Consider the following 27,490-nt stretch of genomic DNA (forward strand, 5'->3'; position numbering starts at 1 on the left):
GATAATTCTAACAACCACAAAAGAGCAATTAACCCAATTAAAGCATGGGCAAGGGACCTGAATAGACATTTCTCCAAAGCAGATATAATAATGGCTAACAAGTATATGAAGAGATACTCAACATCACCAAACATTAGAGAAATGCAAATCAGAGTAATAATGGACTATCACTTCATACACATTAGGATGGCCACTATCAAAAAATCCAAAATACAAGTATCAGTGAAGATGTAGAGAAATTGGAGCCCTTCTACACTGCAGGTAGGAATGTAAAATGGTGCAGCCACTCTGAAAATCAGCGTGGAAGTCCTCAAAAAGTGAAGATAGAAATGTATGATCCAGGATCCCACTTCTAAGTATATATCCGAAATAATTGAAAGAAGGATTTTGAAGAAATATTTGCACACCCATGTTTATTGCAGCAGTATTCACAATATCAAAGACATGGAAGCATCACAAATGTCCATCAACAGATGAATAAAGTGTGGTGTCGATACACCTTCTTTTTATTCATTTTAAAAAGAAGGAAATCCTGTCACATGCTACAACATGGATGAACCTGGAGGACATTATACCAAGTGAAATAAGTCACCAAAGGACAAATATGGTATGATTCCACTTATAGGAGATACTAGAGTAATCCTCAGTCACAATCATGATTCCAAACTTCCCGTTACAGTTGTGGGAACAGTAGAATGGTGGTTGCCACGGGCTTGGAAGAGAGAGAAATGGAGAGTTGTTTTTCTGTGGGTATGGAGTTTAGTTTTTTAGTTTTGCAAGATGAGAAAATTCTAGAGGAGGACATGGCTGGCTCAATCGGTGGAGCATGTGAGCCTTGATCTCAGGGTTGTGAGTTCAAGCCCCATGTTGGGTGTGGAGCCTACTTTAAAAAAAAGAAAATTTTAGAGATCTGTTACACAACAACATGAGTATAGTTTACTGAATCATACACTTAGTTAAATTTTATATTATATATTTTACCACATTTCTTAAACTGCAAAAAAAGTGATAAAAGATTTTGAGACATTATAAAAATACGAAAAATAAGCCTACAGAGATATAAACAAATAAATTGGAGAGTGAATTGATAAAGAAAGGGATATTTTCATGGTTTCAATATCTTCTCACAAACTACTTACTAATTGTAAAGGGGAAAACATTTTTTTATAGTGAACACCACTTGTGGACACCACCATAATCAAATGATCAAGGGAATATTATTAGTAATGGGACAAACGGATACCATGTGCTACCTGAGAGGATGCATTGAGAAGAACACAGTCTCATATCTGTTATATTCCTGCCAAAGATACATAACCTGAATCTAGTCATGAGGAAAAATCAGAAAACCAAAATTGAGGGACATTTCTACAAAATAAGTTACCAAGATTTCAAAATTGTCAAGATTGTAAAGTCAAAAAAGGACTAAGGAACTGATCTAGCCTAAAGGACTAAAAAGATGTGACAATTGAAGTCAGTGTGACTGTAAACTGGTTTCTTTTGCTCTAAAAGACATATGTGGGATAATTAGTGAAACTTAAATGGGAGCTGAGGATCAGATAGTAGTAACCTATTACTGTCAACTTTCTGATTTTGGTTGTGGTAATATAAGGAGAATGTCCTTATTTGTAAGAATACACCTAAAGTGATGGACATAAGTTCAGCAATTTTTTCTCAAATGATTCAGGGAAACAGTTTTTATAATATTTTTTCAATTTTCCTGTAACCTTATAATTATGTAAAAGGAATTTAATGGTGTATTTGAGCTTTATCAACTTTTAGAAGAAAAACATGTTGCATCCTCTTTATGATTCGGTTTCCTCTTCAAATCTTTGAAAATATATTCCACAGCCCTTAAAAATGTCCTTGAACCCCTGTGGCAAAGTTTGAACACCTTCATCATGGGTAGATCATCTAGTTGGCAGGTATCTTTAAAATACTTCATCTGTGAGAGGAATCTGAAAAGAATACAAATAATAGTTGCGAAATAGTGAACCCAAGTCAGCAAATCCTAGAAGCCATATTTTCTCCAATGAGATTTTAAAAAATAGCTAAACAGAGCACATATTGTGTGCTTATTCATGTTTTTAAAGAACACTTTGTTCACACCTGTTATTACAGCTGTGTTGTTATACAACTGATCACAAATGTCATTCGAAAGTAAGTTCAAATCATCCAGAACTTGCTTCACTTTGTTGAGTGAAGCCACAGCTAGGTAGTTAAAAATTAAACCTAGGGTTTTCTATCATAACTATTACACAAAGTCAGCAATTGACCAGGGTCATCAAATCTGAAAATTTCCAATAATAGCCTATTAACTCCTGCTAATTTATTCATTTTTAACCACCTAATTTTATACATATTTTCCCATTTTAAATTAACTCTTAATAAGGCTTTTTGGATAAATACTAAAGTTGCTTTTCTCATTTTAATATTTTCTCAAATGCTCATGGATTAAAAACAGCAATTATTTTTGATGACTTTTATGACATGTTTGTTATTTAAGAATGCCGCTGTTCATTATGAGCTTTGAAGGGAAATTCTCTAATTTGCTTTTAAAATTTTAATAGCCACAACTATTAGCACTTCAAAACAATGCTTAATGTTCTTTCTTATCTGTGTTATAAGGCTTTGGCCTAGTGCACTTGAATGAGAACACAACGGAAAAAATACAAATTTCTTCCTAATTTGACACAAAGTAGTGATATCTACAAAGATAACACAAAACTTATGCAACAAGGACAGTAGTGAAAATCCATTAAAATTAGTCATTGCACAAGAAAATCTTGATATGCCTTGAAGTCTGACAGCTCATTTATATATTAAAAAAAAAAACCTTGATAGACATTATGTCAAATCTGGACACCCTTCTAACCATCTATTTGAAATTATTGTGAAGATGAAACTTTTTTGATATCTTTTATAGCAAAAATAAATTTTGATCAACCACTTTAGAACAAAGATTGGACTTCCTTTCATTTCCCACAGGATATATTACAAAGTCTCTATCATCCGAAGAGGTAATCACATAATACACACTATGAAACTGTAGGGAGGAGGGGGAGTCTTGTGAGAGTTTTCAGCCAACATGGACACATCCTCAAGTATTACCTATTCACAAACAAAGTAAAATGCATCAGGTGTGTTTGCATAAGCCTTCAGGATTTTGAGGGGTTTTCTCTCCCCCTTTTAATGTGAAGAAAGGGCAACATTTTTCATTATTTCATTTATTATGCAACTGCTCCTTTTCATGAGGATGCAGTGAGTACCAGAAGATGAAACAACTACACCTGCCCACCATTTATGTAGTAAGAGGAACAACTTGGTATATGACTCCTTCCTTAGAGGTCTGCGTCAGTTAGGACAGGTTAGGTTATGCTGTCGTTACAAATCCTCGGTTCTCAGTGGCTTAAAAACAAAGGTTTTAGGCAGCCCCGGTGGCTCAGCAGTTTAGCGCCGCCTTCATCCCAGGGTGTAATCCCGGAGACCTGGGATCGAGTCCCACGTTGGGCTCCCTGCATGGAGCCTGCTTCTCCCTCTGCCTGTGTCTCTGCCTCTCTCTCTCTCTGTCTCTCATGAATAAATAAATAAAATCTTTAAGAAAAAAAAAAAAAGGTTTTTTTCTTATTCATATTCTATGCCCATGCTAGATCCCTGCTCCTTGTTCAGGGACTCAAATTGGATGAACACCCGTCTCTACCATGAACAATTTACAATGGCAAGTCAAATGGGGCTCAGCGTTGTCTCACACTGGCAATTACATGTCGCTCTTGTATTTCATGAAGTTTCATGGTGTATTAGTTTCCTATTGCTGCTGTAACAAGTTACTACAAATTTAGCTCTTTGGACAACACAAATTTATTATCTTACAGCTCTGGGGATCAAAAGACCAAAATAAGTCTCACTTAGTTAAAATCAAGGTGTCTCTCCTGGAAGTTCTAGGTTTTTGTCTGTTGTGTTTTCCCTCCTCCAGCTTCCAAAGGTTGCCCACATTCCTTGGCTCATGGTCCTATTCCGTCTTCAAAGCCAGCAATAGCCAGTTGAATCATTCTCACATCACATCATGCTCACATGGGCCCTTCTGACCCCTTCTTCCATATTTAAGAATCCTTTTACTGCACTGGGCCCATCTAGATCATCCAGGATAATGTCCTTATGCTAAGTCATCTGATTAGTGACATTAACTCTATGTGCAACCTTAATTCTCCCTTTCCGTGTGTTATAGCATATTCACGGGTTCTAGGAATAAAGATGTAGACATCTCTGGGGACCCATTATTCTGCTGGCCACGTGATGAGTCAAGATTCAAGGTGGATGGAAGTGCAAGTCTGCCACTTTCCCGGAGGGAAGAGAAAAAGTGGAATATTTGTAGACATCCTTAATGATTTCCACAAAGACCTTAAATTTACATAGTAAATTTAAAGTGACGTAGTCAATAACCATTTATTAAGGCAGAGTTTTGTGAAGCATTTAGAACAGTGTCTGGCACATAGTAAGTACAATATAAATGTTGGTTAAAATACATGATTACCCATGTGGGCAGTCTAGGTGACTAAGCTGGTTAAACATCCAACACGTGATTTCAGCTCAGGTCTTGATCTCAGAATCAGGAGTTCAAGGCCCACGTTGGGATTCATGCTGGGTGTGGAGCCTACATAAATGAATGAATGAATGAATGAATGAATGAATATCCATGTAAATACAGTAGACCCTTGGGTAACATGGAGGTTAGGGGCACCATTGACTCCCCCACAACTTAGTCACTAGTAGCCTGTTCTTTAATGGAAACCTTACCAATAACATAAAGTTGGTTAACATATTATGTGTGTTATATGTATTGTATATGATAGTCTTAGAATAAAGTAAGCTAGAGAAAAGAAAATATTATTAATATAAGGAAGAAAAAAGTATGTTTACAATACTGTACTGCATTTATTGAAAACAGTTTGGGTATAAGTGGACTCTGCAAAGTTCCAACCCTTGTTTTTCAAGGGTGAGCTGCCGTCTTCCCATCTCTGGCCCCTGGAGGAAGAGATAGAGAGAGACCCAGAAGGTAAATTATGCAGTGCAGTGAGTGGGTAATGGGCTGAGCTATGCACAACCAGCAGGGTGGGTGGCCCTGGATCCTCTGCTTCTGTTTGTTTCCATAGTAATCCTAATAACTTGGAATATTGCTGAAATTCTACTGTCTCTCACTTTCAAGATGTTCAAATTGGTTGTGATTCTCCTTTTTCTACGTGTTGCTTTTTGGAAGTTCACAAAACCCAAGCCTGTTTATTTGAGATTTTTCTGTTGTATGCTAGGCCAGACATGATTTCCTTTCATGTGATATTTTCTGTGGTCTGTGTTAGTTTAGTTCTTCCTTTGTCTTCTTGTGCTTTCGTGTGAAGAAGATGCCCTGTTTATGGAGCCTTGGTGTCTTTCATGTATAATGCATTCTTAAACTAATTCCAGCTTCTAAAGCTTTAAGAACAGTCTTCTAATGCACGTGCCTAATTTTTCTTCTTATGTTAAAAGAAGCAAATAAAACCCCAAATATTAAAGCACCTTTTAGCTACTGTTTTAATTGTCTTTTCTTTTTTTTAAGATCTATCTATCTATCTATCTATCTATCTATCTATCTATCTATCTATCTATCTATCTGAGAGAGAGTGTGTGTGAGCAGGAGGAGGGGCAGCGGGGAGGGGAGAAGGAAAGAATCTGAAACAGAGTCTGTTCTGAGCATGGAGCCCAATGCGGGGCTCGATCTCATGACCCTGATATCATGTCCCAAGCCAAAACCAAGAGTCAGATGTTTAACCAACTGAGCCACCCAGATGCCGCCTGTTTTAACTGTCTGACACATTTCACAACTGTGGCTGTTTTTCCTTCTAACATTCTACATACACTCTGGATGATCTCATCTACTTCAGCATTTTCAGTTATTACCTCTACATTGATAACTCTCAAATGGTTCCCCTTATAGTTAAGATCTTATATCCTTCAGTTTTTTATTGAAGTATACTTACCATATGGTGTTATGTTAGTTTTAGGTGCACAACATAATAATTCTACACATTACTCCGTGTTCATCATGATAAGTGCAGCCACCATCTGTCACCAAACAACGATATTACAATTTTATTGACTATGTTTCTATGCTGTACTTTTCATCTCTGTGACTTATTTTGAAACCAGAAATTTATACCTCTTAATCTTCCTTATCTATTTAGCTAATTCCACCCTGCCCCACTTTTCTTCTGTCAACCCCCAGATTGTTCTTTATATTTAAGAGTCTGATTTTCGTTTATTTGCGCACTACCAACAGTGTCTTGTCTTGTCTTTTGGTACTACCCATTCTCACGGGTGTAAGGGGATGTCTCATCATGGTTTTGATTTGCATTTCCCTGATGATTAGTGCTGTTGAGCCTCTTTTCATATGTCTTTTGGCCATCTGTATGTCTCCTTTAAGTCCTCTGCCCATATTTTAGTCAGATTATTTGGGATTTTTTGTGTTGAGTTGTAGAAGTTCTTTATGTATTTTGGATATTAACCCCTTATCAGATATATCATTTGCAAATATCTTCCTTCATTCAGTAGGTTGCCTTTTTATTTTGTTGATGGTTTCCTTAACGGTGGAAAAGTTTGTTTTTTTAACACAGTCCCAATAGTTTATTTTTGCTTTGGTTTTCCTTGCCTGAGAGGTTATGTCCTTTGATTTTAAGGTGAGAATAGTCAATACAGTTTTGTCCATGACATAACAGGATACGAGTTGACCCTCGTACCATAAAAAACTGGAAAATTGAACAAATACTTTTAAATGACTATTTGAGACATTGGACAACAAGCAATCATTTCTCTAAGTTAGAAAACTAAGAGTGACATCTGCCTTTCGTTTCCCAAGGCCAACTGGAGAGCACATCTTGTTTCGTTGACCTTCTTAAAGTTTCTGGTATCTCTTTTGATCTTATTTCATCTTTTTATTGCTTGTCTTACTTACCAAAGTCTATGAATTGCCTTTCCATGACTATATGCCAGCCCTTTGTCTTTTCCAAATCATTCTCCACACTTAGCGAAGGGCGCACCATATCTGACATGTAGTAAACCCACACAAAAGTTCTTAAGTGAATAGATCATGTAACTTCCTCTTCCATGGTTACTCATGGCAGTAAGAATAATAATAACCTTTAGGAGATCCTGAACAATGAATGAAAATTATGGACTCTGTCCCTAGAAAAATGTACGTTATGCACATATAATATTTTTCAGAGTTTCAAAGAGGTTCCTGGAACTCCTGATGCTCATATAAAATTAAGAGCATTATAGGACAAAACAAACTCTTTAACCTGACCCTTCATCATCTGACCCTCCTATATTTCAGAATCTTCTCTGGCTGTGCCCCCTTTTTGTTCTGTATTCTAGCCACATAAACTACTGGCATTTCATTAAATGAATTGAGCTGTTTAAAATCTTCATGTATTCACCTTGTGCTGTTTCCTTTGCCTGGAATAACACAAGATGTTATTATAAATATTTTGACACTCTATGCCACAATATTAAATCCTTAGTTTTTATTACCAAACATTTAATATAACAGATATCTGTGATAATGAGCTATTTTGGGGATGGGAGCAGTGAAAGATGGAGTGCGGATCAATATCAATGTGAAGCTAAAAAATGCGATTAGAATGGCATTTTTGGTATATTACTTCTAAATTAAAAAGATGTAATGAAATTATTTATGAAAGCGATATGAAAATGTTTAGGCAAATATATCTAAACTTTTACATGTGAAGACAGCTATTGAGTTCAACACCAGGGCTAGAAATCACTCTTTAAAAAATTTTTAAATTACAAATGATATTGGCAGCATTAGGTACATTTCTGATGGGAAAGAGCTATTTTGACATGCATTTGACTAATCCTCTGGTTTCAGCTGTATTCTGACAGCTAGAAAAAATTTTCCCAGATAGTCTTGTGACTACGCATTTCAAACCTTGTTTCTCTTCTTATACCTATATACTTATGGTGCCAAATGTAGTAGGACATGTTCATTGTGCGATATAACTTCCATCCCCGCACCTTCTTATTGCAATGCCAGATGAATTGGCACTGTGAGTAATAACAGTGTCTCTGGAAGTCATTTCAAACACCAGGTCAACTAGCAATAATTTAACTGTAGGATGTGACAGCTATCAACATAACCCAACTACAAGTATCTCTTCAGTCTACTTTCTCTTAACAACATCTCAAAAATGTTTACAGCCAGATTCCCCCTTACCCTCCCCCACACATCACATAAAAGGGGAAGTGAATGGAGGGGAATTTGAAGTGGAAAGAACCAGCAAGATTAACTGTTTGAAGTTAACATATCTCACTTTTGCAAATTTTATAAAAACATATGACAATGTAAACACATTATTAGCGTCCCTATGAAGGGCCCAGGTAAATGAAGGGTTTCCAAAGCTTAAACTTCATCAACTTTATAGTAAATCTGCCTATTAATACTGTACATGCTACAAAAGTCAAAAGGTGCAAAAGAATAATACAATGTAAACTTTTTTCCAAACTATTTCTCAGCTGCTAATTCTCTTCCTTGGTGGCAATAAATATATCCAGTTTCCTGAGTCCTCCTTGAAATACTATGCATGGATAAGTGTTTAGTGCTGAATATTTGATCACCTCCCCGCCCCCATGTTTTCTTACACAAATATTAACCTACTACATACAATGTTTTGCACCTTACTTTTTTTTTAAAGAAGTTTTATTAGATATATTCACATACCATACAATTTATTCATTTAAAGTGTATGGTTCAGTGGTTTTTAGTATATTCAGATAGGTATATCCATCACCAAAGTTGATTTCAGGACATTTTCATCACCTCAAAAAAAGAAATCAGATACCCTGTAGCTATCATGCACCTATCTGTTAACATCTCTTCCTGCCCGTTCCTTCACAACCACTATTCTACATTTTATCTCTTAATGTATTTCCCTGATCTGGGCATTTTATATGAATGAAATCATATAATATGCAGTTCTGTGACTTGCTTCCTTCACTTAGCATAACGTTTTCAAGGTTCACTCTTGTATCAGTACTTACACTAATCAGCACATGTGTAAGAATTTAGTAATTTGTGTCTTCTTGCTCTTTTACTTGCTTAGTCTAGTAGAGATTTATCAATTTTATCGATCTTTTCAAAGAACCAGATTTTGATTTTGTTGATTTTCTCTATGGTGTTCTTGTTTTCAATTTCATTGATTTCTGCTCTAATTTATGTATTTTTCCCTCTGTTTGCTTTAGGCTTAAATTGCTCCTCTCGTTTCCTAAGGTTGGAGCTTAGATATTTTATTTTAGATCTTCCCTACTAATATATATGCACATTATGCCATTAATTTTTCTTTAAGCACTGTTTTCACTACATCCCATAAATTTGGTAAGCTGTTTTTTTTTTTTTTTTTTTTTTTTTTTTTTTTTTTTTTTAATTTATGATAGTCACACACAGAGAGAGAGAGAGAGGCAGAGACACAGGCAGAGGGAGAAGCAGGCTCCATGCACCGGGAGCCCGACGTGGGATTCGATCCAGGGTCTCCCGGATCGCGCCCCGGGCCAAAGGCAGGCGCCAAACTGCTGCGCCACCCAGGGATCCCTGTATTTTTTATTTTCATTTAGTTGAAACTGTTTTTAAATTTCTCGTGAGACTTCTTTTTTGACTCGAGTGTTATTTAGAAGTGTGATGCTTCACATTCATTTTTGAAAGATATATTTCTGGGTAGAAAGTACTAGATTGACAATTTTTGCCTTTTAGTCGTTTTTTATTTTTTCACACTTTAAATTTTTTTTTAATTTAAATTCAATTAACATATAATGTATTATTAGTTTCAGAGGTAGAGGTCAGTGATTCATCAGTCTTATGTAATACCCAGTGCTCATTATACCACATGCACTCTTTAGTCCATCACCCAGTTACCCCATCCCCTACCACTTTCCCCTCCAGCAATGCTCAGTTTGTTTCCTATGATTAAGAGTCTTGAGGGACACCTGGGTTGCTCAGCACTTGAGTGTCTGCCTTTGGTTCAGGTCATGATCCCGGGATCCTGGGATCAAGTTCCACATCAGCCTCCCTGAAGGGAGCCAGCTTCTCTCTCTGCTTATGTCTCTGCCTCTCCCTGTGTCTCTCATGAATAAATAAATAAAATCTTAAAAAAAAAAAAAAAAGTCTCTCATGGTTTGTCTCCCTCTCTGATTTCATCTAGTTTTATTTTTTTCTCTGTTCCCTTCTGATCCTCTGTTTTGTTTCTTAAATTCCACATATGAGTGAGATCATATGATAATTGTCTTTCTCTGATTGGCCTTTTAGTAGTTTAAATATGTTGCTCCAATGTCTTCATTGTTTGTATTGTTTCTGACAAGAATTCTGATGTCATCTCTAGTCCCTGTTTGTAGCAAGTCGTTTTATTTGGCTACTTAAGAAAAAATAAAAAACAGCTTTACTGAGACACAATTAATATTTCCATGTGATACACTGATTTAAAATGCATCAAATGATGGGCATTTGAGTTGTTTCCGTGCTTTGCCTATTATGAATAATACTGCAATGAACATTTGTGTACAAGTTTTTGTGTGAACATGTGTTTTCATTTCTCCTGAAATAAAACCTAGGAGTTGAATTTCTGGGTCATAAGGTAACCTTATGTGTTTAACCTTAAGGAACTGCTAGACTATTTTCCAAAATGATTGCACCATTCTACATTCCTACCAGCAGTATATGAAGGTTCCAGTCTCTCTAGAATATATTTATAGTTTGAACAAATAACAAAATTGCCAAAATGATCTTACAGAGATTTTATCAATTCATTCTCCCACCCGTAATGCACAGGGGTGTCCACACCATTGCCAATATAGGTTTTTTTTCAAGATTATTTTTGCCTTTGGCAACGTGATCAAAAGTGGTATCGTTTTCTAGTTTTAATTCACATTTCTTATAGTGTCATTAAGCATCTTTCCATAGTTTAAAAACCATGTATATTCCATTTTCTGACAATTGTTGCTCATTTTTTATTGGATTGTTGGTCTTTTTTTTTTTTTACTGATTCATAAGAGTTCTTTATAAATTGGGAAGATAAGTGCTTTATCTAGGGTGTAAGTAGCAAATATTTTTCTGGTTTGTCATTTGTCTTTGTCCATAGTGTTTTTTGCCATGCAGAAAGTGTGTGTGCGTGGTCAAATTGATCAATCTTTTCTTTTAAGGTATTTTAGTTTCCACTTAGAAATGTTTTTTATTTTCCCATAATTTATTTTAATCCTTTTTTCATATTTAACATTTATGTATTTAGTCTATCTGTAACTTAATTTTATTATAAGGTATGAGTATGGATCCAACTTATTTTTTTCCAGATGGCGCTTCAGTTGTTAAAATGCCATCTCTTCTCCCGTTGATTTGAAATGTCACCTTTACCATATACTAGATTTTCACATGGATATATATATATTTATAAACTTTCTATTATATTTCTTTGATCTGTATGGCCAGTAATATTGTTTTAATTATTGTAATATTAGAATGTATTCTACTATATTATCAGGTTAATTCCCCTTTCTTCTATTTTTTTTTTAATTTCATGGCTGTTATTACTTTTTCATTGGTTAGTTACCTAATGCCATATAATGGATTGCCCCCAGAACCTAGTGATTTAAATGATAAACAGTTAGTAATCTCACCAGTTTTGTGGGTCAGGATCTTCACAGAAGCTTGGCTGGGTTCTTCTGGTGCGAGGTGTTTCGTGAGGTTGTAGTCAAGATGTTAGCTGAGGCTGGAATCATCTGAAGGCTTGATGGGGGCAGAAGGATTTACTATCAAGTGGGTTTTGGCAAAAGGCCTCAGTTTTTCATTACCTGGACCTCTCTATAGGCCTTTTAGAACATCCTCACAGTGTTGTGGTTGATTTCCTCCTGAGCAATTTAAAAAGAGAAAGCAAGAAGGAGGCCACATAACTTTAATGACAGTCTCAGAAAGAGACACACTGTCACTTTATCACAGTCACTTAGAAGTAAGGATAGGAGAGTTAAGCTGCACTTCTTAAAGAATTTGTAGACATATTTTAAAATAACCAAAAAAAATAAAATAAAACAACCACTCATTTTTCTGTACAAATCTTAGAATTAGTTTTTCTTTTATCCAAAAATTAATATTAATGGATATAATGTAGTAATATTATGGTTAATATTAATATTTTTATTAGAATCTAGGGGATCCCTGGGTGGGTGGCTCAGCGGTTTGGCGCCTGCCTTTGGCCCAGGACGCTATCCTGGAGTCCCGGGATTGAGTCCCGCATTGGGCTCCTGGCATGGGGCCTGCTTCTCCCTCTGCCTGTGTCTCTGCCCCACCCCCCCATGTCTATCATAAATAAATAAATAAATAAATAAATAAATAAATAAATAAATAAATCTTTAGAATCTATTTTGATTTGCAGGCAGCAGAACTTATTTTCTTTTTAAAAAACAATTGTATCACTATTTTGCAACTTCTGTGTTCTTTTTACAGTCATAAAATAAAATAAGGAAGACTAGGTGGCTCAGTTGGTTAAACATCTGACTTCAGTTTAGGTCATAATCCTGGGGTCCTGGGATCGAGCCCCACATCGGGTTCCCTGCTCAGCGGGGAGCCAGCTTCTCCCTTTCCCTCTGCTGCTCTTTCAGTTTATTTAAACCTATTTATCATAGATAAATTACATCTATTTTAAAGATTCATAGCAGCTTTTTTTAAAAAAAACTTTTTATTTTGAGATCATTATAAATGCATAGAGGCTTGCAAAGGATTGTACGGAGGAACCTGGTGCACTCTTCCTCTAGCCTCCTCCAGTGTTCACACTTTGCACAACTATAGTACAACACTAAAGTCAAGATATGGATACTCATACACTCTACAGAGCTTATTTAAATTTCACCAGTTATACATGTACTTGTGTTTGTGTGTGTGGCTCGATGCTATTTTTCTCACAGACACCATCACAACCAAGATTTTCAATTGTACCCATCACAAGACTCCTTCCTGTCACCCTCTTATAGCTACACCCATGTCTTCCCTATCATCTCAAACTCTTGTCAATCACTACTCCATTCTCCATCTCTTTTTTAAGGTTATTTCACCAATCTTAAATAAGAGAAATCATCTGGTATATATCCTTTTTAGATTGGCTCTTTTCATTTAGCATAATTTCCTTGAAGTTCCTTCAAATCTCTGTTGTGTATATCAATAATTTGTTCCTTTTTTATTGCTTAGAAGTAGTCCATAGTGTAGACACACCACAGTTTGTTTAAACATTCACCCTATAAAAGAAATTTGAGGGGTGCCTGGGAGGCTCAGTCAGTTAAGCATCTGCTTTAGGCTCAAGTCCTGATCCTGGAGTCCTGGGATCAAGCCCCATGTTGAGCTCCCTGCTCAGTGGGGGGGTCTGCTTCTCCCTCTGCCCCGCAACTTGCTCATGCTCTCTCTCAAATAAATAAAATCTAAAAAAAAAAAAAAAAAAAAAAACTGGGATAGTTAACAGATTTTTGCTATTAGGATTAAAGTTGCTATAAACACTCATGTACAAGTTCTTATGGAACTTTATCCCAAAGAAATGGGATAAATTTCTTTGGGATAAATACCCAAGAGTGGATTGCTGGGTTGTATGGTAAATCCATTTTTAATTTTGATAGGAATTGCTGGGCTGTATTCCAGAACGGCTATTATATTTCACACTGCCACAAGCAATGTATGAGTAATCAAGCTTCTCTGCATCCTTTTCAGTATTTGCTGTTACTGCTATTTTTGAGTTTTGCCATTATTATATGTATATAATCATAGCTCATTGTAGTTTTAATGTGTATTTCTCTAATGGCTAGTAATGTTGGAAAATCATTTTAGTGAGATCTTTAGGAGAGGAAAAGGTTTTTATTTTGATGAGGTCCAATTTTTCTATTTAATCCTATTAACTGTTTTTGGTGTCAAGTCTAAGAACTCTTTACCTAGTCCTAGGTCTCAAAGATTTTCTTGTATATGCTTTTCTGTGAGTTTCACAGTTTTACATTTAAGTTCGCAATCCATTTTGAGTGTATTTTTGCGTAAGGTATGAGGTTTAAGTTGTGTTCTATTTTAAATTTTGTTTGTTTATTTATTTTTGGCTAATGGACATTCAATTACTCCAGGACCATTTATTGAAAAGGCTATGCCTCCTCCATTGAATTGCTTTTGCTCCTTTGTCAGAAATTAACAGTATATTTGTTTCTGTTTCTGGGTTCTCTATTCTGTTCCATTGATCTATATGTCTATCTCTTCTTCAATACTACACCAATCTTGATGACTATGGTCAATTTTTAACAGCTATGTTTTCAGTTTGTACCTTCTTATTGCTTTTTTCCTCAAAATTTCTAAAATTACCTAATAAATAGATGCCATAAAGATAACAAATATTCTTTGATTTCTCTTATTCTTATTCTAGTATCAGATCGAGCAACTATGATAAAAATATTTTCATCTTATTCCTGCCTATTTGGATTTGTGGTTTATTCAGATAGTCTGGAGACTATTGTATATAAATACTATGGTATGTGATATATTCAAAGTCTGGAATTTTTCTCAAGAGGCTATTAAATTCATAGGATCATGAGATCAGACATATAAGCACTAGAATAGTCTTTAATGCACTGTAAGTGCTCAGTTTATATCAGTTTAATTGTTCTGGTTACTTTATAATAACTTATTTTTATTGTTTAAAAGGGAGAGAGAACTGAAGGGAGGAAGAGAAGGAGCTGTCATTTCTTGACTGTTTAAACTTTATTGTAATCTTCCTGATATGATTTCAACAAAGCTACAAAGTAAACATAAGTACTCTCAGTGTATACAGGAGGAAATTGAGCTTCATAGAGGATGAATAATTGGCCACAATCATAGAGACAGGTGCAGCTTCTTAATATTTCTTTTGGAGAAGTTACTTACACAAATATGTATGAGGCATCTGGAGCCAAGTTTATATCACTCACAGAAACTGTGGACTCTGTTGGTGCTAATTCAGCCATGGATAACTTCTTCATGGTAGTGTGAGGTTGAAAAGAAAAAATATTTATCAAGTATCTGGGTTTCATAACTCTATATCCTGAATGGTGTCCTGTCTTAGCACTTGGTAAACCATCTTTGACATTGAGTGGTGTTTTACCAATTAAGGCTCTACTTGGTCACTTTAACAGAAAATTATGTTCTATCTTCTATAAACATCTTTTTATTTGATGTTCAAGGAATCCAAGGACACTTATTTACTCTAGAGTATCTGTCCTATTTACCTCTACTTCATCTTGAAGTTGGACAACCCAGACAACTCAAGAAAATAAGTTGTTCATTGTAGCTGTTGCTAAACCTTAGTCCTTCTTGAGAGGAGGCTAACAAACTGTCCCTTTCACCAGTATGGAAACCAGTTGTTGCTGAAACATGTGGAAAGCTCAATCAAGGGGAATAGATTTTCTGCTGTCTTCTTGTTGCTGGGATGCTGATACATGGTGACCTGTGATTGATGCCCTATGGAATTCAAACTAGGACTCCCTTTCTTCCAGCTGCAGAATAGGAATGTCTATCCCTCAACACTTTGACCCCTAACAAACAGACTATTCTTGTTCCCTGCTCTTGCCCTCCCGCCTCCAACATGGTCTAGAATGGCTCCTTCTTAGTAGGGCTTAGTAGGGCTGTAAGCCTTACTCAAGCAAGGTGCATCAAATGTGACTGTGACAGAGAGAAACAAGTGCTGGATCACCCAAAGAAAAAAAGTGAATCATCTTTCAGAAGCTGCTGAGGTGAGAGTGGTGTTGACAAAGGAGGGACTATGAAAGAGAGATAAGCACTCATAAAGCCTGTACTAATATGACAACAACCAGGATAGTGTATTTTTTTTAAGATTTTATTTATTTATTCGTAAGAGACACAGAGAGAAAGAGGCAGAGATACAGGCAGAGGAAGAACCAGACTCCATGCAAGGAGTGCATGTGGGACGTGGGACTCCATCCCCATCTCGGTACTCCAGGATCACGCCCTGGACCAAAGGCAGACACTCAACCAATGAGCCACTCAGGTGTCCCACTGGGATAGTGTATTAATCATGTTTTTCTTTTTTGAATTTTCTGATGGTTTGACATCTTGGGGGCCTTGCTGGGTGGGGAGAGACTGCTCCTCCCAAGGATAGCTAATTACTAGGTATAGTAAATTGCTTGCCTGGGAACATACCTTTCATATGCAGACCTACTGATCCAGCTCCCATACTCTCAACCTTTTCCTTTATCTAACCCTCACACACCAAGCCAGTATTTCTCCTGCTCTAAATCACCCCAGGGCCAGGTATCAACTACAGACCGCCCCATTGCCCACAGCCCACTGAAATTATTCAAACAAGCCAATCCAAGATGTTTATACCCTGCCTCATTCCTTCTTTCTTTTTTTTTTTTTTTTCATTTTTTTTTTCATTCCTTCTTTCCTGTGGAAAGTACAATAAAGACTCTAGGTCATGCTTTCCCCTCACACAGCCTCCTGACAAGGGTGCCTTCCCACTGTGTCCTTGCATGGTGTTATGTGCCCCTCCTCTTGGGAACTGAATAACAATAAAATCTTTCTTTCTTTAAAGATGTTGTTTACTTGAAAGAGAGAGAACACAAGCAGGGGAAGGGGCAGAGGGAGAGGGAGAAGCAGACTCCCTGCTAGGTAGGGAGCCTGACTCAGGGCTCAATCCCAGGACCCTGTGATCATGACCTGAGTTGAAGGTAGATGCTTAACCGACTGAGCCACCCAGGAGCCCCAACAATAAAATCTTTCAATGGCATTAGCCTCTCAATATCTTCATTCAGTCACCTCCATAAATTAAAATCCTGCAGATACGATCAAGACAGATGGGCACTTTTCATATAGAATCCCACTGAACTCTCACATCTACCAGGAAACGGAGGCTCAGTGAAATGAAGACCCTTCATGAGATTCCACAGTTTTAGTTCTCCAGAACTTTGAAGAAATAAATTCCTTTTGTTTTGTAGCCACCTAGTCTATAGTATTTTGTTATGGCAGCTAAGCTAAGGTAGCCCCAAACTTATTTTTTCACCTTGGCAAATTTCTTTTCCTCTTTTAATCTTCTTTTCCTCTCAACCTTAACCTTCTTTTCCTCTTAACCTTGAGCTACCCATTTAACCATACATTGTAAATTTATTTGTAAAGGCACAATTCTCAAATTATTAAGAACGTATCTCAGTTCTGCTTCTTATTTAGTTGTAGACAGTCACGAAAGACTGGCAATCTCATGTTAGAAGCCAGACATAGTTTTTAAAAATGCTTTAGAAAGCTGAAGACACAGGAACATAGAAAGAAAAGAAACTCTGAAAGTGATGAGTCCTTCCTAGGAGGGAATATAACTGATAGCTACTCCCATCACTGGAGCAATAGCAGGAAAAAGAATCTGCCATAGATGGATGTCAGGAGAAACAGACTAAGTTTTAGTCAACATTCCATGGCCACATATGGGCTGCCATGACTGATCAAAATTCCAGGGACACCCAGCCAAGAGCAAGACTGCATCCACCCAGTTCACTCTCCCTTATGGGTCTTTCCTCAGGGGCAGCAAGCAGAAAGTTAGGAGGAGAGAAAGAAAGCTAAAAGAGGTCCCCTCCTAAGGTGTATGAAGTCTCCTGCAAGTTCAAAGTAGCCACGTTCTGGAGTCAAGAGGAACAGGCCAGGAGAGTGGAGAGAAATTCCCAGGAGCTACTCCAGTGTCCAACTATGAAAATCTGGAGATGAGTCAGGAGTCTTCACAAGCAATCCAAATCTCCAACTATGAAACCTGGAAACTCAGCGGGTGGGCTGGGAGAAACCGCTCTGAGGTGTTCCAGGCCTTTATGGAGAGAAGGGCAGCTGCCCTCCAAAGGCTAGGGGATAGGCAGCAGGACTGAAGAGATCTGTGAGCACAGAAGAAGAAAGCTAGCCTGAAAAACAAAGAAACTTCCTCAGCAACCCAATGACTGTCAAGGAGATAACCCCATAGTTCTAAAAACTGACAACATGGTTATGAAGCCCAGGTGGTTTTCTAGGATCTTGTTAGCTTTCAGATCCCCGGCTCTGCTGAAAAGAAAGTCCTGATCCCACTCTTAACAACATCTGAAGCCAGTGGTGAACTGAGTCACACAAAAATCATAACACAGCCAGACACAGTTCAACTACAGATCAAATTAATTTCCAATAGCCTGACAGAAAAGAGGAGATGCATCTGGAAATAGTCCTTAGTGGCAATGACTACCCAGAAAGAAATCTATTTTCCTTGAGATTACATTTTTTAAAATTTTTATTTATTTATGATAGTCACACAGAGAGAGAGAGAGAGGCAGAGACATAGGCAGAGGGAGAAGCAGGCTCCATGCACTGGGAGCCCGACGTGGGATTCGATCCCGGGACTCCAGGATCGCGCCCTGGGCCAAAGGCAGGCGGCAAACCGCTGCGCCACCCAGGGATCCCGAGATTACATTTTTATATCTAGTTTTTTTAGTAAGGGGTGTGTGTGTGAGGTGGTGCATATGCAAAAAAAAAAAAAAAAAATCAGGGATCCCTGATTTATAAATTTATAGTGGAAACAAATCAGTGGTTGCTTAGATATAGGAAGGTGGGGATGAGGAGAAAGAGATTACAAAGGAGCACAGAAACCTTTTGGAGATGATGGATAGGTACACTGTCTTCATGGTGATTGTTTCGTGGGTGTATATATATATATGTCAAAATCCAATTTGGAAATTAAATATGTGAAGTTTACTTTATGTATGCTGTACCTCAAAAAAGCTGTTAAAAAAAAAAAGCATTGAGGGAGTCCCCTGGGTAGCTCAGTCAGTTGAACATCTCTCTGTTTGCCAAGAGATGGGGAGAGTACAATCCAAGTATATGATCTCATTTTCCTATTTGCAACAATTTTTTCTCTCCTTGTGATTTTACAGAGCTAATATACAGATTGAAATCCCTGGTTTCTAGTTCAATGAAAGAAAATTTAATGGCATTGGCATAAATGAAAAGATTGTACAGAACCTTAAACCCAAAGATCATACTCAATAAAGAAATGAAATCAGAATACTCTTCTGGAAAGAGGAAATCAAAATGGGAACATGTTCATCTCTTTGCAAATAAGACTACATTTTATCATACATTGGAAGAGTCAGTTCAGTATTTCACCATAATTTCTCAATGTTGAACCCCCAATTGTTGTGTAAATTGAGAAAAGATTTTTGTAACTTGACCAAAGTGGGAAGGAAAATACTTGTTTATAATGTGAAACAGGGAAGTGAGATCCAGCCAAAGTTCTAACTGTATTTGCACCGGCAACTTAAAGATGGCAGGAATGATAGTGTACTCGGAAGGTATTCACAAAGAATCAAAAGCCATCCAGAATTATTCTATTAGTTGTTCACATACCAAGCGTACTGATTTTTGAAATATCCTCTAATTATTCAATGGCATCTAAGAGGTGTTAGACCAACCTCTTAGAGGTAACTCATACTTTAAAAATAAATGTATAAAATGGGTTTGCAAAACTATATCAGGAACTAAAATTATACAAGGGAGAGACAAAGAATTTATAGCTTTGTCAAGGGGTGAGAATCGGGTCTCAATATTTAGTGTCTTCTCTTTCCATTTGAATTTTTATAAGGTAGTGTGGTACACCAAAAAGGCCATGGAAATGAGCTGAGTCTAATTCCCAGCTCGGTCACTTACCAGCTCTATTTCTTTGGGCAAGTGGGACACATATTTTCTCTTCTGTAAAGTGGAAATAATACCTACTTCTAAGATCCCTGTAAAAAAAAAGTATGGGTAATGTTTATTTAGAGTGATCATTCAGGATCCCTGGGTGGCTGAGCAGTTTAGAGCCTGCCTTTGGCCCAGGGCGTGATCCCGGAGTCCTGGGATTGAGTCCCACATCGGGCTCCCTGCATGGAGCCTGCTCCTCCCTCTGCCTGTGTCTCTGCCTCTCTCTCTCTCTCTCTCTCTCTCATGAATAAATAAATAAAACCTTTAAAAAAAAGTAAAGCGATTATTCAAACCTCCTAAATATCTCTTGAGCCCTCTATTGTCTTCATTCCCCACCATTGTCAGGATCACCTGTCAGTTCTCTAGCAACAGTCCCTGAGTCCAATCTAGCATGATTTTTAAAAAAGATTTTGATCCTGTTACTCCCCAGTTTAATGCTAACAAATAGTCTCCCTTTGTCTTTTGCAATTATGTCCTAAGTCTCAACTGTCTTTGGGATTAAGTACCAGTCTGGCCCTGCTCACCCCTCCAGCCTCATTGCTCTTTGCTGTATTTCACCAGACATCCTGGCACTTCTTTCAGCGTCCGCATAGCAGATTTCAGAAACAGCAGGCATGGAGGCAGAGAAGAGGGTGAGTGCACAATTGCCTCTGTAACTGGAGGTAGACTATATGGCAGACCTTATTAGGCTAGTCCTATTTATTAGACTTAGTGATGGTTCAGTATCAGTAACTCACGCCTCTGTGATAGAGCCCAGGAACTAGAGACTCGTATAACACAATACTGGCACTACAGTAGAAATAGAAAGTGTATGCTAAATAATATTTCCTTTCAGTATGAATCAGTTAACTCACTTAAAACATAGCAATAGCAAGGCCATAGAGTTAATTAAATGCAAAGTTAAATGATTTCTAGAGCTCGGATGGTGTCAGGAGACCCAAGAAAGAAATTATCTTGCTTATTTGATCTCCTTGCGAAGAGCAGGAGCTTAAAGTATGGGGATACTGAGAACTGAAAGAACAGAAAGTGGTCACCAAGCCATGGGGGAATAAATACACTCTTTTGGATTAGGCAAACCCAGATTATTTACCAGGGACCTACACATTTGGAGGCCAGCAAAATGCCACCTTTGGATTGGGAAAGGCCTGCTCCTGGGGCAGGAAATGTACCCAGAGGAAACCACGCTGACCTGTGGCCCGGCTGCTGGACTTGCAAGGAACAGTTGCTAGGGATGCTGACTCTGTTTCTCAGGCTGTTACACATTAGATGAAGCCCCACTAGTTAAGTGAGAAATTACTTTACCCTAACCTTTCAGCACCTGCCCCTGGAGAACCTCATGGTGTTGTTCCCCCTCTACCTCCAACCGCTTTCCTCCCATCTCTCCCACCCCTGTGTATTCTCCTAGGAGCCAGCCTGCCACAGCAGAGATGAAACTAGGTCCTCTGCACCCCTGGGCCAGACTCCACAGACATATCAGCCGAGTAAGGAAGTGAGTACAGCTACTCTGATCATGGTCTCCCAAGGTCCTTACCAGCTTCAAGGAAATAGCGGTGCTTCATTGGCAAGTGATTACTCAACACCCTCTGACCAAACCCATACCAGTGCCTCCCTATATTAATACAAACAGGATTTTTTTAATTTTAATTAATCTATTTATTTAAGTAATTCCGACCCCCAACATGGGGCTCAAACTCATGACCTTGAGATCTAGACCTGCATATTCTTCCAAGTAAGCCAGCCAGGCACTCTAGTACAGTTTTGATTCACCAATGTCAGTTACTTTCTGAGGTTAAATCTTTTTTTTTTTTTTTAACCTTTTATTTGGAACTAATCTCTGCACCCAATGTGAGACTCAAACCCACAACCCCGAGATTAAGAGTCACATACTCTACCGACTAAGCCTGCCAGGCATCTCTGAAGCTAAATCTTTTGATACAGTTTTTTATGTCCCTCATGTACTAGTGAGGGACAATTAGTTTTTAGTTATTCAATACTAATAGAGAAAACAAGATTGCAGGAACAACAGAAAAATAGTGGTGGCATAAATTATAGTGAGATAAGACTATAAAGACAGACAGAGAGATCTCAATAGCCTGAGTCACTGGAAACCAGAAAGAAAGAAAGAAAAGAGGAGAGGAGAGGAGAGGAGAGGAGAGGAGAGGAGAGGAGAGGAGAGGAGAGGAGAGGAGAGGAGAGAAAGGGAGGGAAGGGAAGAGAGGAGAGGGGAGGGGAGGGGAGGGGAGAGGAGGAGAGACTGAGCCACTCAGGTGCCCCTCAATTTCCCTGTTTTCATTATGACATTGTACCCTTACCTTTAGCTGTGCCTTGAGTCTTAAGTGTACAGTCTCTCTGGCTCATCCTCCCAAAGAGAGTCCTCCCATTCTCTTTCTGGAATTGTAAAAGGGCAGTGATCTGATTTCCTGGCCTGGGAGAGAAGATCTGGAAGTTTACAGCTCTCTGTATAGACTCCCAACCAACCTTCCTGTTCATAGCATTGCCATGCGGTCCTGCCTTCATAGTTACCTAGTCTTTTCCAGGTTCTAGGGCAAGAGTCAGCTTGCTTGTCATTGATTTCCCCTTCTGCAGGCATGTAGGTGTTAGCTTTTTTCATCACACTAACTTACTTACCACTCACCTCCTCTCTGTATTACAAAATTGTAATATTGTAATCTAGTTTTCTTTTACTGTGCCCTTATTGGTTTATACCTTTTAAAACTCGTTTTGTTGGTATTTTAATGGGATTTGGGAAGGGAGCAAAGGTATATCTGTGTGTCCATCCCACCTATAGCATATTCCTTAGAATATCTTAAATTCTGGCAAATCTTTTCCTTTTAAGGATAATTTTAATTTGGGGAAATAGTCAAAAGTCTGAGAAATCAGACTGTTGGACACATGATTAATTATTTTTTCTTTATCATGGGAAACAATTAGGAAGAATAAATTATGACTATTGTCCATTATAATCCAACAAAATAATCTGGGATTCATAATATTTTCCCGAAATGATAAAATGCACATATTGCATTTTGTATGTGGTACATACAAAATTTCGAGGAGAAAAAAAAAATCTCTGCTGTTTTATTTTATTTTATTTATTTTTTTCTGCTGTTTTATTTTTAAATAACTTGCTCATTAGACCTACTTCAAATGATATGATAGGATTATGATTAAATGTTATAACTGCCAATAATATCTGCTCCAGGGGAAATAATTAAGAGGATCAAAACACCTCTTTCCTGTGAAGTGGTCACACAATATCATGCCATCTGTTTTATTCAGGATGTGGTATAAGCAAATATTTCCATATTATAACCAACCAAATTATAACTGTTCAGACACACCTGAAAAGATAAATTAATCTCATAGTGGAAAGTCGAAACTAGCATGGCTAATAGCTAGACGTTCTTTAGCATTGACATGAGAAGAATATAAAGAGAACCAAAGATTACCTCTTTTAACTGGTTTCTCTCTCTTTGGGTCCTGAAAAGTATGTATTATTAAAGAATCAAAATTAGGCATACATCCTTTTCATTTGACAATGTTTCTCATATAATTTTACATAGCAAATAAACCTAAATGGTTTAATATTTCTCTATTAATAAGGACAGAGAACAAATCTTTGAGATTTTTCAGGGACCCTTGGGGAAATCTCAGTCAGTTTAAGGTCAAAAAGACTTTATTTAAAATTTGATTTAGGGATCCCTGGTTGGTGCAGCGGTTTAGCGCCTGCCTTTGGCCCAGGGCGCGATCCTGGAGACCCGGGATCGAATCCCACGTCGGGCTCCCGGTGCATGGAGCCTGCTTCTCCCTCTGCCTGTGTCTCTGCCTCTCTCTCTCTCTCTGTGACTATCATAAAATAAATAAAAATTTAAAAAATAAAATAAAAAAATAAAAAAATATAATTTGATTTAAGGAAGTTGTAAAAAAATTTCAAAAGGTTTGAACAGTGATTAAGATGACAGATTACTATGAAACAATATTTACTTACTTATTTAACCAAACTTTCAATAAAAGATTTCAGAGGCAAAGACAGAAAGTAGTGCATCTGAGGAAAAAAGCACTTTTCTCTTTTAATATTGAGAAGCCTCAGTCTTTTTAAGTAATCAAAGACCTGATAAAGAACATGAAGTACAGGCAGTTATCCTAATAAGACACAGAATCTTTATTTTCCAGGCAAGTTATTTATCTAGTAAACAAAAATCTTTTACAATAATCCAAGAAAACTTTTTTTAACAGAGAGAAAATTAAATTCCAGTTTTGCATAGACACCCTGATGCTATTAAAGCTCACATTTAAAAACCTTATAATAAATTCACTTATTTTTCACTAGCTTGACCACACAAGATAATAATCTCTCCCTTCTCCCTCCCTCCATTCCTAGTGCCTCTCACTCTCTTTTCCTAAATTTGTATGTCTATTTTGGTTTTGTCCTTTATTTTTTTTTCTAGTCTAAAATAACCTTTTTTTTTTTTTTTTTTAGAGTTTATTTATTTATTTATGATAGTCACACACACACACAGAGAGGCAGAGACACAGGCAGAGGGAGAAGCAGGCTCCATGCACTGGGAGCCTGACGTGGGATTCGATCCCGGGTCTCCAGGATCGCGCCCTGGGCCAAAGGCAGGCGCCAAACCGCTGCGCCACCCAGGGATCCCTAAAATAACCTTTAAATAACCTCTAAATTAGGCCAATTTGCTCTACTTTCCCCTTAACAAAAATACATTCTCGGGCAGCCCAGGTGGCTCAGCAGTTGAGCGTCTGCCTTCATCCCAGGGCGTGACCCTGGAGGCCTGGGATCGTGTCCCACCTCGGGCTCCCTGCATGGAGCCTGCTTCTCCCTCCGCCTGTGCCTCTGCCTCTCTCTCTTTGTCTCCTTTCTGTGTATTCTCATGAATAAATAATAAAATCTTCAAAAACAAACAAACAAAAAGCAAACAAAACAAAAAATACATTCTCATACCTCATTCCTTTCACTATCAAAAAACACACTTTATTGTCCCTGTATACTTTGCCTACAGTTTTTTTCTTTACCCTTATTATTTCCATATGTAGGCCTCATTTACATATATTCATTGGAATTCTTAATGTTTAGTACAGTCAATTTCCAATAGAAGCTAAGAAGTAAGCAGTTGTGAACTATCTGCGACATCCTAACATTGTGAGTAGGTTACCTATTTATGAACACACCACTTTGTAATTTCTACACGTGCATTTTCTTTTTTTTTCTGTCCTACAGTTATGTTTATTAAAAACTGACATAGGGACCCCACTGGAGCCACCTCTGCCAGCAACATGTTCAAGGTAATTCGGAGGTCTGTGAGGCCAGCCAGCCTGAGTCTGCTCCCCCTTAAAGTCTATGCATCACCTAAAAGGGACTCACCTCACAAAACTTCTGTGAAGGTTAATGAGCTTTCACTCTACTCAGTTCCTGAGGACCAATCTAAATATGTGGAGGAGCCAAGGACCCAGCTTGAAGAAAGCATTTCACATCTCCGCCTTTTTTGCGAGCCATATACAAGTTGGTGTCAGGAAATGTGCTCACAAACGAAGCCCAAGATGCAGAGCTTGGTTCAATGGGGTTAGACAGCTATGAATATCTCCAAAATGCACCTCCTGGATTCTTTCCAAGACTTGGGGTTACTGGTTATGCTGGCATTGTTGGACTTCTTTTGGCTAGAGGGTCAAAAATAAAGAAGCTGGTGTATCCACTTGGGTTCATGGGACTAGCTGCCTCTCTTTATTATCCACAAGAAGCCATCGTATTTGTCCAGGTCAGTGGGGAGAAATGATATGACTGGGGTTTACGGGGATACATAGTCATAGAAGATTTGTGGAAGGAGAACTTTCAAAAGCCAGGAAATGTGAAGAATTCACCTGGAAATAAGCAGAATGCTCCATCTCTGCCCATTTTAATCAGTTATAGGTAAACGTTGGGAACTCCATGCATTTTCTACAGAAGAATGGCAGAGAAGTCAGTGCTGAATGTAGTAAATTGGCTTTCTTCTTCAGGAAAAACTATACCAGGCTTCTTTGTTATCTTGGGTGATGCCATACTACCAGTGGACTAATCAGAAATCCTTTCACCTAGAGATAATGTCCAGCAGTAGAACTCCTCGTTCTCATGTTGCTATCTATGTACATAATTAAAATTCCGAATTAAAAAAATAAAAATAAAAACTGACATAAACAAAACCTGTACAAAAAATATCCCCAATCATGTATCACTTTGAAATAGTAACCTTGAGAGACATTATTGCCTGGGACCCCCCTTTTCCTCTTCCCAACCTCGGCCCCTTCCTGCAACAGCTTCCCTTTTTTCTTAGATTTCACCTTTGGTTCAACATCCCCAAGTCGTGTATCCAGAGGTAAGCTGTCTGGTAAAATGAAATATTGAATGTTATTTTCTCAAATACTCAGTGTTTCCAGCTGTATCAGGTGTCTGTTCTTCAAAGTCTTTTTCACAGCTTTAAGACTGTATTCATGCTGACATCTACACCTGCTATCGTTCCATGAACCTGTGTTCCATTCTTTAATTCAGTGGTTACAGTTTCGTGACTCAATTTCATCAAAAATCTTACAAGCTTCATCCTAGTGGCGCCGTCACTCTTTCAGTCTGTTAATGTACAAACCAGACTTCCCAGGCCCCAAAGACCAGGGGTATGAATGGCCCGAAATGCCTCCTCCTTGGGCTCCGACCTAAACACCACTGCACGTGCATTTTCATAGCTCATTTTTTTGATGTTGCAAAAAGAACACGTTATTATTATTTTTTTAGATTTTATTTATTCACGAGAGACACACGGAGAGAGGCAGAGACACAGGCAGAGGGAGAAGCAAGCTCCCTGCAGGGAACCCAGGACCCCAAGGTCACAACCTGAGCCAAAGGCAGATGCTCAACCCCTAAGCCCCCAACCCAGGTGCCCCAAAAGAACATGTTATTAACAGAAATATCTTCAGTTTCTCAAAGAACCTAAAAAGTTACACGTATATGGCTTTTTCTACCATGTTGACATATATTAAGCAAATCATTTTTATTGTACGTTTTGTTCTTAGGTTGAATTTAGAATTTTATAGTCTCAAATATCTAGTAGAGATGACTTACACTAATTTGACTAGTCTTAATTTACATAAGTGCTTATATTTTTCTTTAAGCCAATTAATAGAGCTCTTCCACAAGTTAGTTTTGAGGACTACCATCCAGAGGGAGAAAAATATCGCACATTAACATAAATACATTGCCACACATAAACATCCTGGCAGATGCAAACAGTGATCTTGTTGCTTTTGTTTAAATTTTAGCCACATATCAATTACAATAATACAAAACGCACTGTCTTATTAAAAAAAAAAATAGCTCTAAATGGTATTTCTGGTGAATGGAGCAAGTTTACCCACTTAGATAGCTAAACCTTTTAGCAATATTTGTGGATAAAATTTTTAAGATTTTTATCTTTAGTATATAATCTTATGGAGGTGATGGACTAAATTTTGGGCAAGGAGTCTATAGAAATATCAAGTAGCAGTTTGTTTTTTAGAAATCTATTTTTTTCCCAGTCTTGGGAGTTGCTTCAGCCAATTTTCCCCTTGGATACTTATATTTTAAAGACATAGTAAGATTAATATTTCCAAGGGACTGAGAAAGAATATAGGGTTTATCTAAGAAGAAACTCGGGGGTATATTTGTTATCAAAAACCGAGGATAATTACTATGAAGTTTTT

At 37.7% G+C, this 27,490-nt stretch overlaps 1 long non-coding RNA gene and 1 pseudogene across 7 annotated transcripts; one reads left to right on the top strand and one right to left on the bottom strand.

The window, feature by feature from the left end:
• Window positions 1-385: 385 nt before the first annotated feature.
• Window positions 386-22,387, bottom strand: LOC144323391 (uncharacterized). 6 transcript variants are annotated; one of them, XR_013388820.1, is made up of 6 exons: window positions 22,295-22,387; window positions 22,084-22,159; window positions 19,739-19,815; window positions 11,704-11,934; window positions 6,009-6,093; window positions 386-1,958 (listed from the first exon to the last, which is right to left on the bottom strand). It is a non-coding gene; the product is annotated as an uncharacterized LOC144323391 (long non-coding RNA). The 6 variants fall into 6 exon arrangements; XR_013388818.1 differs by having other exon boundaries at window positions 22,084-22,196; window positions 22,295-22,381; XR_013388822.1 differs by having other exon boundaries at window positions 386-883; window positions 1,895-1,958; window positions 22,084-22,371.
• Window positions 20,293-26,361, top strand: LOC144323387 (MICOS complex subunit MIC26 pseudogene; annotated as a pseudogene). Its single transcript, XR_013388816.1, has 3 exons — window positions 20,293-20,403; window positions 21,177-21,260; window positions 25,008-26,361. The product of XR_013388816.1 is annotated as an MICOS complex subunit MIC26 pseudogene (transcript).
• Window positions 26,362-27,490: the final 1,129 nt, after the last annotated feature.

This window comes from Canis aureus, chromosome 11 (assembly GCF_053574225.1).
Source record: "Canis aureus isolate CA01 chromosome 11, VMU_Caureus_v.1.0, whole genome shotgun sequence".
NCBI classification, from domain to species: domain Eukaryota; kingdom Metazoa; phylum Chordata; class Mammalia; order Carnivora; family Canidae; genus Canis; species Canis aureus.